The 12,047-nt window shown below is 41.5% G+C and overlaps 1 protein-coding gene and 1 long non-coding RNA gene across 3 annotated transcripts in view; both read left to right on the plus strand.

Moving 5' to 3' along the window:
- LOC311040333 (NACHT, LRR and PYD domains-containing protein 3-like) overlaps positions 1-161 on the plus strand; it is a 43,971-nt gene extending 43,810 nt beyond the window's left edge. For both annotated transcript variants that reach the window (XM_084050546.1, XM_084050547.1), the window contains exon 12: positions 1-161. This exon is cut by the window's left edge. The gene's annotated coding sequence lies outside the window, so the exon portion shown is untranslated.
- A 7,991-nt stretch (positions 162-8,152) lies between these two features.
- LOC311040360 lies at positions 8,153-10,126 on the plus strand. Its single transcript, XR_014600261.1, has 3 exons — positions 8,153-8,711; positions 9,225-9,290; positions 9,890-10,126. It is a non-coding gene; the product is annotated as an uncharacterized lncRNA (long non-coding RNA).
- Positions 10,127-12,047: the final 1,921 nt, after the last annotated feature.

Here is a 12,047-nt window from a genome sequence, read left to right on the forward strand (position 1 = left end):
CATGGTAAACACACGCTCACACAAATACACACACATACTGTACACACTTACAGTAAGCACGCACTCACACGCACGCACGCACACACACACACACACACACACACACACACACACACACACACACACACACACACACACACACACACACACACACACACACACACACACACACACACACATCGTTGCTGTGGGGTGGAAACCTCCTTTTTTATTAGTTTTAAAAACAGTTAAAATAGTGAAAATAGCAGATCTACAAGCTCACAAAGTGTTGCAGCACAACACGTTGTGAGCTTGTAGATCTGCTATTTTCACTACTTGTGTGTGACACTCTTGTATGATGAAGCTTTAATTTAAGAAAAAATAAAGTTGAAATATTGAGATGTGAGGTTTCTGCCCGACGACAACGATATACACACACACACACACACGCACGCACACACACACACACACACACACACACACACACACACACACACACACACACACACACACACACACACACACACACACACACAATACACACACATAATAAACTCAGACACACATACAATAAACACACACATAATAAACACACATACAGAGAGAATAAACACACACACACACACACACACACACACACACACACACACACACACACACACACACACACACACACACACACACACACACACACACACACACACACACATACAATAAACACACATAACAGAACACACACACAGAATAAGCATAAACATACAATTAACACAGATAACAAACACGCATACAGAGAGAATATACACACACACACACACACACACACACACACACATACAATAAACACACACACACACACACACACACACACACACACACACACACACACACACACACACACACACACACACACACACACACACACACACACACACACACACATAATAAACACATACATATCATCTCTGTCGGGTGGAAACCTTGTATGTCCAAAACTGTTAATTTCCAGAAAATGGGTTAAAAAAGAACCAGATACGAGGTTTCAGCCTCAACAGTAACACTATACAGTACACACACACACACACACACACACACACACACACACACACACACACACACACACACACACACACACACACACACATAATAAACACATACATATCATCTCTGTCTGATGGAAACCTTGTATGTCCAAAACTGTTAATTTCCAGAAAATGGGTTAAAAAAGAACCAGATACGAGGTTTCAGCCTCAACAGTAACACTATACAGTACACACACACACACACACACACACACACACACACACACACACACACACACACACACACACACACACACACACACACAGTATAGTTTGTATTACTATACTTGTGAGGACATGAACAGTTTTTAGATGCCATTGAAAATAGATGAAAAACAGCCAAATCATTGCAGATCTACAAGCTAACGGCGTTGTTAGCTTGTAGATCGGCTATTTCTCGGTGCACGACTCTGGCGTTAAACTAAGTATAAATCAGGTAACTCTAACCCTGACTCCTACACCTGACCGCTAAATGTCTAATCCTAACCCTGACCCCAACCTGAACCTTTTACTAATTATACACCTTTAAAAAAAATATATGTTAAACTATAAATTATAATTTTTTCTTGTGGGGAAAACGTTTATTCATCAAATTCTACTTGAGGGTACATCTGGCCCTCACAAGCATATAGTAATACACACACACACACACACACACACACACACACACACACACACACACACACACACACACACACACACACACACAAACCATGGTGTTAATTCAATGTAGAATCATGTAGCAGAGTCTTGACTCATGATACAACATGGACATTGTATTGTGAAATGTAAATAAAGGCAGGAAGTGATTATTGTCTTCATCAAATGTTCATCTTCCTCACAAAGACACCAGGATGTGATGTTTGTTGTTTTTATAATCTCACTTCAGTTGTATTGAGTCTCCACTCCACTGACACAACTCCAAGTCATTATGTTGATTCCATGTCAGGTTTTCACTGCTCACTAGTGAGGCTAGTTAGAGTAATAACAACATGTGACTCTTAACTAGTTGAATAATGATACAACATGGACAGCATAGTACACTATGTCTTATCTGAGCCTTTTTACCTTTTATAAAGTGGAAAATGTCTTTAAATCTTTTCACTCCATTCCACTGATAATTTGCCAAATTGTGAGCATTTGTGAACCTGCCAATATTTAGACTTTGTAAATATGGTTCATATGGGCTTCAGAGTGTGAAGATTAACCCATGTTTTGTATTTGTTTCATATTTTCTCATACTGTAATAACCAACCTGTAATGCAGAGTTAATAGTACATTTATTATGTGACATTGTTGTTATGGTCTGTTGCTTTTTTAACTTTTTTCATTTTTTTTTAAATAAAGATGATCTGATTCTATATCTGATGTTCTTCATTTATTTATTAGTCTTGGTTTTTGGACGTCTTTTTCCTTGAAGTCTCAAGGACAGTAGAAAGATTTTTTTTGCCAGGACTATTTTCACACAAGACACATTGGTTATGTTCTGACTGGCAGCCCAAATATGATTTGACGCATGAACACTTTTGCTCATCAGGTTTGAACCACATTCATAGGTGGTTAAAAATGATTCAAATCAGAGTTCTAAAGATGTGTCTCAGTCTGGAAGCTCTAACCTCTCAAATCTGACATCAAACTGTCATTTATGTCAGTGGTTCACAACCTTTTCAGTCAGTGACCCCCCCAAAATAATCATATTTGAACTGGGGACCCCCCACCCTGACAAGCACTTGGAATTGTATGAGTTGAGGCATATAATTTAGTTTGACTCGGTTCCACAGATAAATATAGTTAAAATAGACGATCTATAAGTTTGTAGATCGGCTATATTCAAAATGTTTCCTCTTTCTTATATTATTTTACAATTTGGCTTATGTTTGACCAGTTTTTATAGTATAGTTTGTTGGTTATTTTGATGCAGTAATGGTATTCTTCTCTTTCTTTTCTTAAAAGTCCTTAAATTGTAACTGTCACCTGGGGACCCCCTCAAAATCATGTGGAGATCCTCCTGGGGACCCCGACCCACAGGTTGAGAACCACTGATGTATGTCACTGACAAAAAATAGAAATTGTCCCTTGCCTTTAGATCCTGTGTTCAAATGCAGATATCTGGTTATAGAGATTAATATATTCCAAACACAAAAACAAAGCCACACGGACTCGTCTAGTCGTGAAATCAGTTTTAATAAACAGTTCCCTGGAGAGGATTATAAGGCCAGAACACATTAAACTGGTATCATGATTGCTTTGGTGTAGAAACTCCTCACTTCCAACACCACTGAAAATGGACCAAACCCTCAACATGGCAGAATACCACTCAAAATGGTGGAATGGTTTCCATCATGACCAATGCAGTTATTTCATTCATAGAGCTCTTCTCTTCTGCCATACTTAAAACCACTGAAACCCTATAGCCTATACTGTGCTGACCGCTGTCCCCCAGGGCTCTATACTAGGACTGCTAGTATTTCCCTCTACACCAAATCTATTCGCCAAAAAAAGCCAAACATAATGTGGACGCTAAGGTTTAAGTGTTTTTGAGTGTAGAGGAACAACAACTTGAACTCTGGTGTCAAATGATTCAGATCAAAGTGTCTGGGTGGTTGTGCCCCACCAGACAAAGACAAAGATAAAATAAGTTGTCATTGAAAATTGAGAGAGGGGGCAGAACACCAGCTAAGCCAATCAACACTGAGTCCCACACACATGCTATGAATTATCAATAGATATAAAAGATTTGCTCCTCGGAGCACAGGTCTCCACCAGGGCAGGTAGGTTATTGTGGGCCAGCAATGTTTCATGGCAATCGGACTCTGCGTTCATGATTTGAGACATTTGACACAGGTCAGATATAAGGCAGTCTAAGCTAAGTCATGTTAACAAACCACCACAATATACCTCAACACAAAAAATGCATAGTGTAACTTAGTATTGGATGTAGCTACAAACATTCTCTGTACACCCTTAATCATTTTCCCATTTGTCCAAAACAAATAATTATAACAATTATTTGGGCAACAAAATGACAACATATTTTAGTGGAGAATGTTCATCATCTCCTGTACTCATTGTACCTTCTTTTACAGCTGCCTCTATTTGAATCATTGTGTGATATCCAGGTGTGCAACACAAATGTCTCTTTCCAACTGTCCTCACTCTGTCACATCTTCAAATACTCTGGATGAATATACACGTATATTATTCTATTTTATTCGTTTAGCAACATCCAGGTACGAAAACTCAATCTCTCTCTCTGCGGGGCAGGTGTTGGTAAACTCCTCCCTCCACGGTACTTCCTGGCAACCACCTGGAGACGAAGACAAGAGAAACGTTAAGCCAAATGTTGTTGTTCTTTTATAGCATAATATTAGTATTAATTCATATTATTAGTGGGTAGATGTGGCTGTCATTTGTCAAACTTGTTATCAGCTGAATATGGCTGACACGCCCACAGTTTGTCTAAAAGTACTTCTCAGTGCTGACGGATTGTTTCATTAGTGTCTGCAGAGCAACACTGCACTGTGTAGTTATAGGCTGAGTGGGTCCATAACCACTTAAACCCTAGTTGCCCGGGTACCCCAGGGCTCTGTACTACGTCTGCTCCTTTTTCCCCACAACATCAAATCTCTTCACGTATTATGACATACCCAGAATACGGATGCTAGGGTTCATGTATAAACTAGAGGTATCTGCCTGGTGGTTACAAAGCCAGCTGCTAGCTTAGGCTATCAAGGCAGCACACAGATCTGTTCTGATCCTAACATTCTTTGTCTGATATGACAAAGGCATCCATGCCTGCTGTAATACAGGTCTAACTTGAAATCAGAAAGCATACAGTATAACTGCAGGATCTGGACACAGATGTGTTTAATACAAAGGCCGTTCTTGTCTGTTGTGATATGGGTTTAACTTTTGTTAGGACCTTGAGGTGGTAGGGGACATGTCATAATGTGTAGGCCTGGCCCAGGGCCCTCATTTGGGGTTGCAGGGGATGGCAGACGCCACACCCTAGATTAACATTAACATTAACCTCAACTCTGGTATTTCATTCATATTTCCTTCAACCACTGAATGTTTATTGCAGATTAATGTGATTTTAGATGTATTATTTAAATGTAGACACTTATAGACACTTATTGTTACAATATATTATAAACGTTTTCTGAAAAACATATATTTTTTATTCAAAATAAATGAATAAAAATCATGTTGCTATATATCGTCTCTGTTGGGTGGAAACCTCACGTGTCCAAAACTGTTACTTTTCAGGATTCAAATTCAAAAGTATCAAAAGCAGCAGATCTACAAGCACGAAACGCGACGCTTCGCGCCGCGTTTCAAGCTTGTAGATCTGCTGCTTTTGTGTGACGCTGTAGTTAGTATGATCAAGTAGGGCGTTCATTTACGGGGGAAAAAACAGAAAAAGTCAGTGAGATGGTGAGATAAGTGGTTTCTGCCTGACAACGCGGTCACTTTTTTTGCCATCCTCTAGTTGTTATGAAACGCTGCCTCTGGCCTGGCCTATGTGTCACCTCTTCTGTGTCCCTGTGTAAAGGTGCTCCTGGTTGAGTGTGATGTGTGGCAGGTGTGTGAGCTGAGGGAGTGAGAGAGTGATTGAGAGTGTAGGAGGTGACCAGGAGGTGATTGGTTCCAGGCTGATGGTGGAGGAGCTCCTGCAGGCTTCTCTCTGGGTGCATCCACACATGAGCGACAAGTTGACGCCCGGAAGTCGCAAGTCCCGTCCACTCCCATGTTATAGGAAAAACCGGACCGGAACTTCCGGTTTCTAACTTAACATGGGTGTGTACGGGGCTAGCGTAGCGTTTGCCGTCAGCATACGCTCATGTGTGGATGCACCCACTCTCTGCTTTCAAACAGACTTCCAGCAAACATGCTGTTATGACCCATAGGGTCATATGTGTATGTTTCCCTGTGTGGTCAGTGGTGTTGCCTTGTGTATTGTCTTTCTCTGCTAGGTGGCTACCAGCAGGCTTTGGTGCAGCCTGTTGGTGATTGGCTCCTGTGTTGGTGGACTGCACTGTAAAGCTGCTAGTCTCAAGTTGATCACATGTCTTCCTCCTAGCCAGTCTCCAAACACCAGCACTTTGTCATGTCTTCAGAATTGTGATGGTGTAACATCCTGGATAATGTAATGCTTAGGGTGTGTAGGGGTGGATGATCTCTCTTTTTCTTATTGTTTGTTCTGTTTTTGTTAGTTTTCAATACATTAGGGTAGATAGTTGTATTTTGGGTGGGGTTGGATGCATATGCAGAGGTACATGTAGTTACCGGAGTTCAGAGGAGAAGTAAACTAAACTTAATACATGCTCATTATGTTGTTTATCTTACTTTATTGTCATTCTATTAATCTACAGTTAATGTGTTGTGTTGTTTTGTTTAAATATCTCATCAGTTAAACTGTATTGAAAAGTTAAGGGCAATCTATGATTAACAAAGGCCCAAAGACTTGGAAGTGTATGCTTCAACTCTGCTGATTGATTGATGATGTAGGCACTCAGACCTTGTAAGCAAGAGTCTGTTTACTGGCAAGAGTAGCTGTGGTAGCGAAGACTAAACCATGAGAACAAGGAAGTTGCCGGTAACTGCCTCGCTGAAAAGAGGAACTCTCTGAGAAGGCTGTAGAAAACAGGAAACCACAGGCAGAATGGGAGCCACCCAAGCAAGCTCATGTGACAGATACATGCAAGTTAAATGACACACACAAGCTTTAATTTATAAATTCAGTTCCAAGTCATTGCTGAGGCCTCCCAGTTCATGTGTGGTTCTGTTCTCCACTGGTTTCACACTGTGACCAGGAATGCAGTGTTAAAGTAAATGTACTGTACACACTCAAACATTTTAAGGAAAACGTAGTGGATGTTCAACTAGCTAAGCTTTCAGAACACACACACTGCACACAATGAAGTGTGGACCATGAACAAAACAATACTAAATTTATACAAAACTGCTTTGTTAAGGGGAAAAAAGTTCTTAAAATAAGTCAAGACAGAGCTGGTAAGAATAGGTTTTGTTTGGTATTTAAGACTTTATGGTCCCACCCTGAGGTAATGTGTACATGCTTTTATCTTAAATTACGGAATAAATCTTTGACTTGTGGGATTGTAAACCTGTGTGGCCTGGCTGTTTGGGGACTGGGAAGGAGGGAGTCCATATTTTATGTTACACCTAGTGACCCCTAGCCTGGGTCGTAACACATGCCATGCTTTGTTTTTGTATTCTGCACTGTTGTATTTTATTTGGTTCCCTTTTCACCTGTTTTGATGGTTAGGAGTTACTGTAGGTTAACTGTTGTCTTTTGGTTGTATTAATGTTGGTTAGTTAGGTTAGGGTGGCTTTTGTTGAGGCCTACTTAGACAGACAGACAGAAGGTTGCAGTCTGCCAGTCAGTGTGAGAAACTCCTGCTAGACTCTGGCAGCTCTACTGCTGATCTTAATTTATAAAAATCACATTACTAATATTAAGGCAGCATTTTATCATAGAAAAAAAAGATTATAATTCTTATCATTGTTAGTATTATATGTAGTTTCTGGCTACTCTACCGACCTATGGTTGTAAATGTTATTTATTGACTGATCATCAGCAATTAAATGAACATTAAAAGGTAATAAAACCAATTTGACAGTGAAATCCATGAATTTATCCATTTGCAACTCTGAGTGTACAAATGTAACCAAATAGTTAAATTAACACTCAGGATTTGACATGTCATTGTCAAACTATTGTTTTATTTGGTTGTGATGAAGCTTGTTTGATTTGTTGATTTTTCTAGACAAAAAATGTATTTTCAGCCATATGAGAACATTAAAATGGAATGGAATTGTTATGCTTTTTTGCATAACTTAGTTCATGCATTAAGCCCTATGGTGTTGAGGTTCAGTGACACAGTCGTAGTGGTTCTCAACCTTTTCAGGCCATGACCCCCCCTTCCACCCCCCAAAATAATATTTTAACTGGGGACCCCTCACCCTGACAAGCACTTGGAATTGTAGGAATTGATGCATTATTTTATTTGACTCGGTTCCACAGATAAACAGGGGCTGTGAGCTTGTGGATCGGCTATTTTCACTGTGACTTCACTGCTATCTGGGGACCCCCCCTAAAACCCCCCTGGGGTTTCCGAGTTCCGACCCACAGGTTGAGAACCACTGGTCTACTATGGCACAGATACAACTGTGTACCTTTAGCTTACATTATACTGCCACCTAGTGGCCTAAATAGATTAATGTTTGTTTCCAGCTGTGTAAAGTAGTGAAGAGAGAAAACAAATCAGCTCCACATCAACTATTAAGAAAAGCCACCGTGTTGTCGTTGCTGTTTGGAGCTCATCGTGTCACCAGTTGTCCAGAATGTCCCAACAGGACGGATACTCAACCAGCTTCAAGCGACCGGCGGACATCATGCGGATGAGGAGGAAAAGAGGCCGGAGTGAAGCCTCCAGCAGCCCCGCGCAGAGAGCCTCGTCCCCGGGCTGCGTGCGGCTCTTCTCCCCGTGGCCGCTCCTCCTGTCCGTCCACAACCTGGAACCTCAAGGACCCCCTGGAACCTCCTCAAGGACCCCCTGGAACCACCTCAAGGACCCCCGAACCTCCTCAAGGACCCCATGAGAACCTCTGGGTTCCACATCATTACAGGTATTTAGATTACTACACACAGTAACTCGTACAGTGACAACACAAGTTATTCTCCATCAGAAGTCAGACTGTTCAGAGAAAAGGCTGTAAGAGATTCAAAGGTTATAATAGTCAGTCACTATATACTCATTAATGTGTAGTTAGTGAAATGCGCCAGGTCGTGTAGCGTGCAGATTAAAGGGCGAAGGGCTTGCTTTTTTTGGGCTTGTTTTCATAGACGTGGTTGCTTGTTTCTCTCGCAAAACCTGGCAACACTACACACGCATGCTCATTGTTGCCATGTCTGCTTATTTTAAGCGACCTTGGGCTAGTTCTTCTTCAAAGTCTCTGGTAAAGAAAATGTGTCTATTTCCCATAAAGACATCTTGTTAATAAGCGTTACTGTCATGTATTAACCCTTTATCTCCTGTCTGAGAGAGACAGAGTCAGGTGTAATGTCAGTGTTGTGTAGAAGAGGACCTTTACTTTTAATGAACCATCAAACAACTTTATCATTTCTCCCTCCTGCTTTAGAAGCCTCTGTCCTTCTCTGAGGATGACTCCCTGTTTGATGAAGAGATGAAGGCTCCACTGCTGCAGGTGGGTTTCTCTGCATCCTAACTTATGCATTTACATATAAATATGCATCTCGAGTGTATTTAATCCGGCAGGCTTCCGGGTGCTTCAAAACGCCAGTGAGCACTTTCATTGAAATGATAGCTGGGGGCGGGGCAATCCGCCCTCTAGTTATATTATACCTCTATGAGTAACCCGGGGTGATCGGGCCTTCGCTGCCCGGGCACCTACACTGTGGAACGCACTGCCGGTGCAGCTGAGGTTAGCACCATCCGTGCCTCTGTTTAAATCACTACTGAAAACCTACCTCTACACTAAGTGTTTTTATATGACTGTACACACTCTAATGTTATGTGTGTAGTCAAACTGTTTTTCTTTTTTTTGCATTGCTTTGTTGTTGTTGTTTTTAACCTTGCTCTGTTCAGCACTGTGTAACTTTGTTTGGAAAGGTGCTATACAAAAATAAATTCATTATCATTATCATTATCATTACACCACCCTGCCCCACAGCATACAGGTACTGCTACCTCACTGCTGCTCAACACGCAGGTCAGGACCCCCAAAGTGGGTCACGTGGCATTAACACGTAACGCACCCTCACACTGTCTTTCTCTGTATCCCAGGACCCCAGGTGGTGTTGGGAGCTGCGCTGTGCCTTCCAGCAGAGCCTGGTGTACTGGCAGCATCCCTCCCTGTCCTGGCTCTCACTGTTCCACCACGATCAACCCAGAGAGGAGCTTCGCCGGGAAGAGCGCCCCCTGGGCACATGATGCAGCGCTGCAGCAGAGTCTGATGAGTGAATGGTGAGATCCATACTTTTCCTATTTCCACAGTGCTATAAAATGACATCACATCACTAGTAACTGGTTCCTCAGACACTCAGGGACACGGGTAGATGGTTTAAACACATGTTGTAGAGCAGTGGTAACCAACCGCTCGACTGCGATTGACACGTTGCTCTTCAGCGCTGAGGAAGGCTCATGCTGAAACTTGTCCGTCTGTTGCTGCCCGTGCCACTGCCAGAAAATAAACGTCAAGTACTTGAAGTGACTGCTGGTGATAGTTTGATTTAGTCTAAATCTCTTTGAACCGTGCACCCGGTGTTTGTGGAGAGTGCTCGCATTTCTTCTGCAGTTACTTCAGTATAGGGTCAACACATGTTCTGACAAGGTCATGGACAAAGAACACCTCTAATAGAGGAAGGCTGTGTTATTTAAAACACCCCTGTAGTGGTTTTACTGTTATCAGCTGTTTAATGTTTTCCTCTATCAATCCTATAGTGCTTGATTCCAGAGCCACCATGGGTCATTTGTGACAAATGAGTGCATTTTGAGTTCAACATGGTAACATAAGCTCTTCTTGAAACAGCTTTTGGCTAAAAGTCACATGTGATGATCATCATCCAGAGAGACGGTCACACTGTGATTGGTTAGTAGGTTACCGCGTTGGATATGATGTGATTTGTGGAGGACAGGAATCTTCCACCTCAAAACTATTATCTAAAATGTTACTTTACAAATCAAATTCTCCTTGGGGGACAGAAAAATTGAAATAAAATCATCTTTGTGAGAATCGAGGAAATCCATCTGGTTGCCACATTGACATGAATTTGCAACTATTGTGGTGATGTATGATTTACCTGGAAATTTGTGTCCCAGTGTAAAACAAGTAGACAACCAACTGTCTGTCTGTCTGTCTGTCTGTCTGTCTGTCTGTCTGTCTGTCTGTATGTCTGCAGCTCAGTCTGTCTTCTCTCTCTAGTCTACGGTCTGTTGAAATCTAGAATGTGTCCATACTTCTACCTCTGTTCATTGACTGTGTGTGTGTGTGTGTGTGTGTGTGTGTGTGTGTGTGTCTGTGTCTTGGAAGATGTAATGTCAACTTTTCTGTGTAGATTGACTCATTGTCTTCTATTTCTCTCTCTTAATTTACAGTGTTGTTCAAGGCAGCAGGTTTCTGTGGATCCAGCAGCATCACTGCACTGATTTCTCCCACCACCAGGGGGCTCAGAGAGGCCATGAAGGCTGATGGTAAGTCTCACCATAGTATGTTCATTCTTATTGATGCTCCTCATCGTACAAGAGTATGTTCCTCTTGATAAAATGATCAAAGTGCTGAAACTATCAAATCTACAAGTCAGACATTGATTGTTTACACACAAACGCACAGTTACTATTCCACCATATTGAGGAACAGGGGCATCAGAATGGACTATAGAGGTCACTGCTACGTACTCCCAACAGTCTGACGGTATAGACGGTATTTGTGCTGCTAGTGGACTGTAACAAGGCTAAGAGTAAAGATATGTCACATTCTAGGCACTGGGAGAACTAGAGCCGATAGTGAAGGAATGAAGTCAGTGAGAGCCAGGTGGACAAGTATATGCAACCTTTGTTAAATAATTGGTTCCGGTAATAAAAAGAAGACATATCTTTTTATTTTCATTGCATTATCTAAAAAGCACAGAGTAAGTTTCTGACTGGGCTGTTTGGGCTGTTATTATGAGACTGTCAGGTGTTGACAGGCTTATAAACCTACCTGTGACTGTGTACATCTGGACTAGACCTGAATGCTGCAGTATAGTATGTATTGCAGCAGGCTTTTCTTTATTTTCACCTAATAGTTGATTTATTCAGTGCATAATCTCTCACCCAAACTACAAACCTCTGCATGAACTCATTTGCCTTGAATAGTTATTAGATTTTAAGTTAATAGATTTAAAAATGTTTGCAGACCCACCAAGCTTGTAGATCGTCTATTTTCAAATGGCCGGAATGTATA

This window comes from Gymnoscopelus microlampas, assembly GCF_963454915.1.
Source record: "Gymnoscopelus microlampas genome assembly, chromosome: 24".
In the NCBI taxonomy this organism is placed as follows: Eukaryota; Metazoa; Chordata; class Actinopteri; order Myctophiformes; family Myctophidae; genus Gymnoscopelus; species Gymnoscopelus microlampas.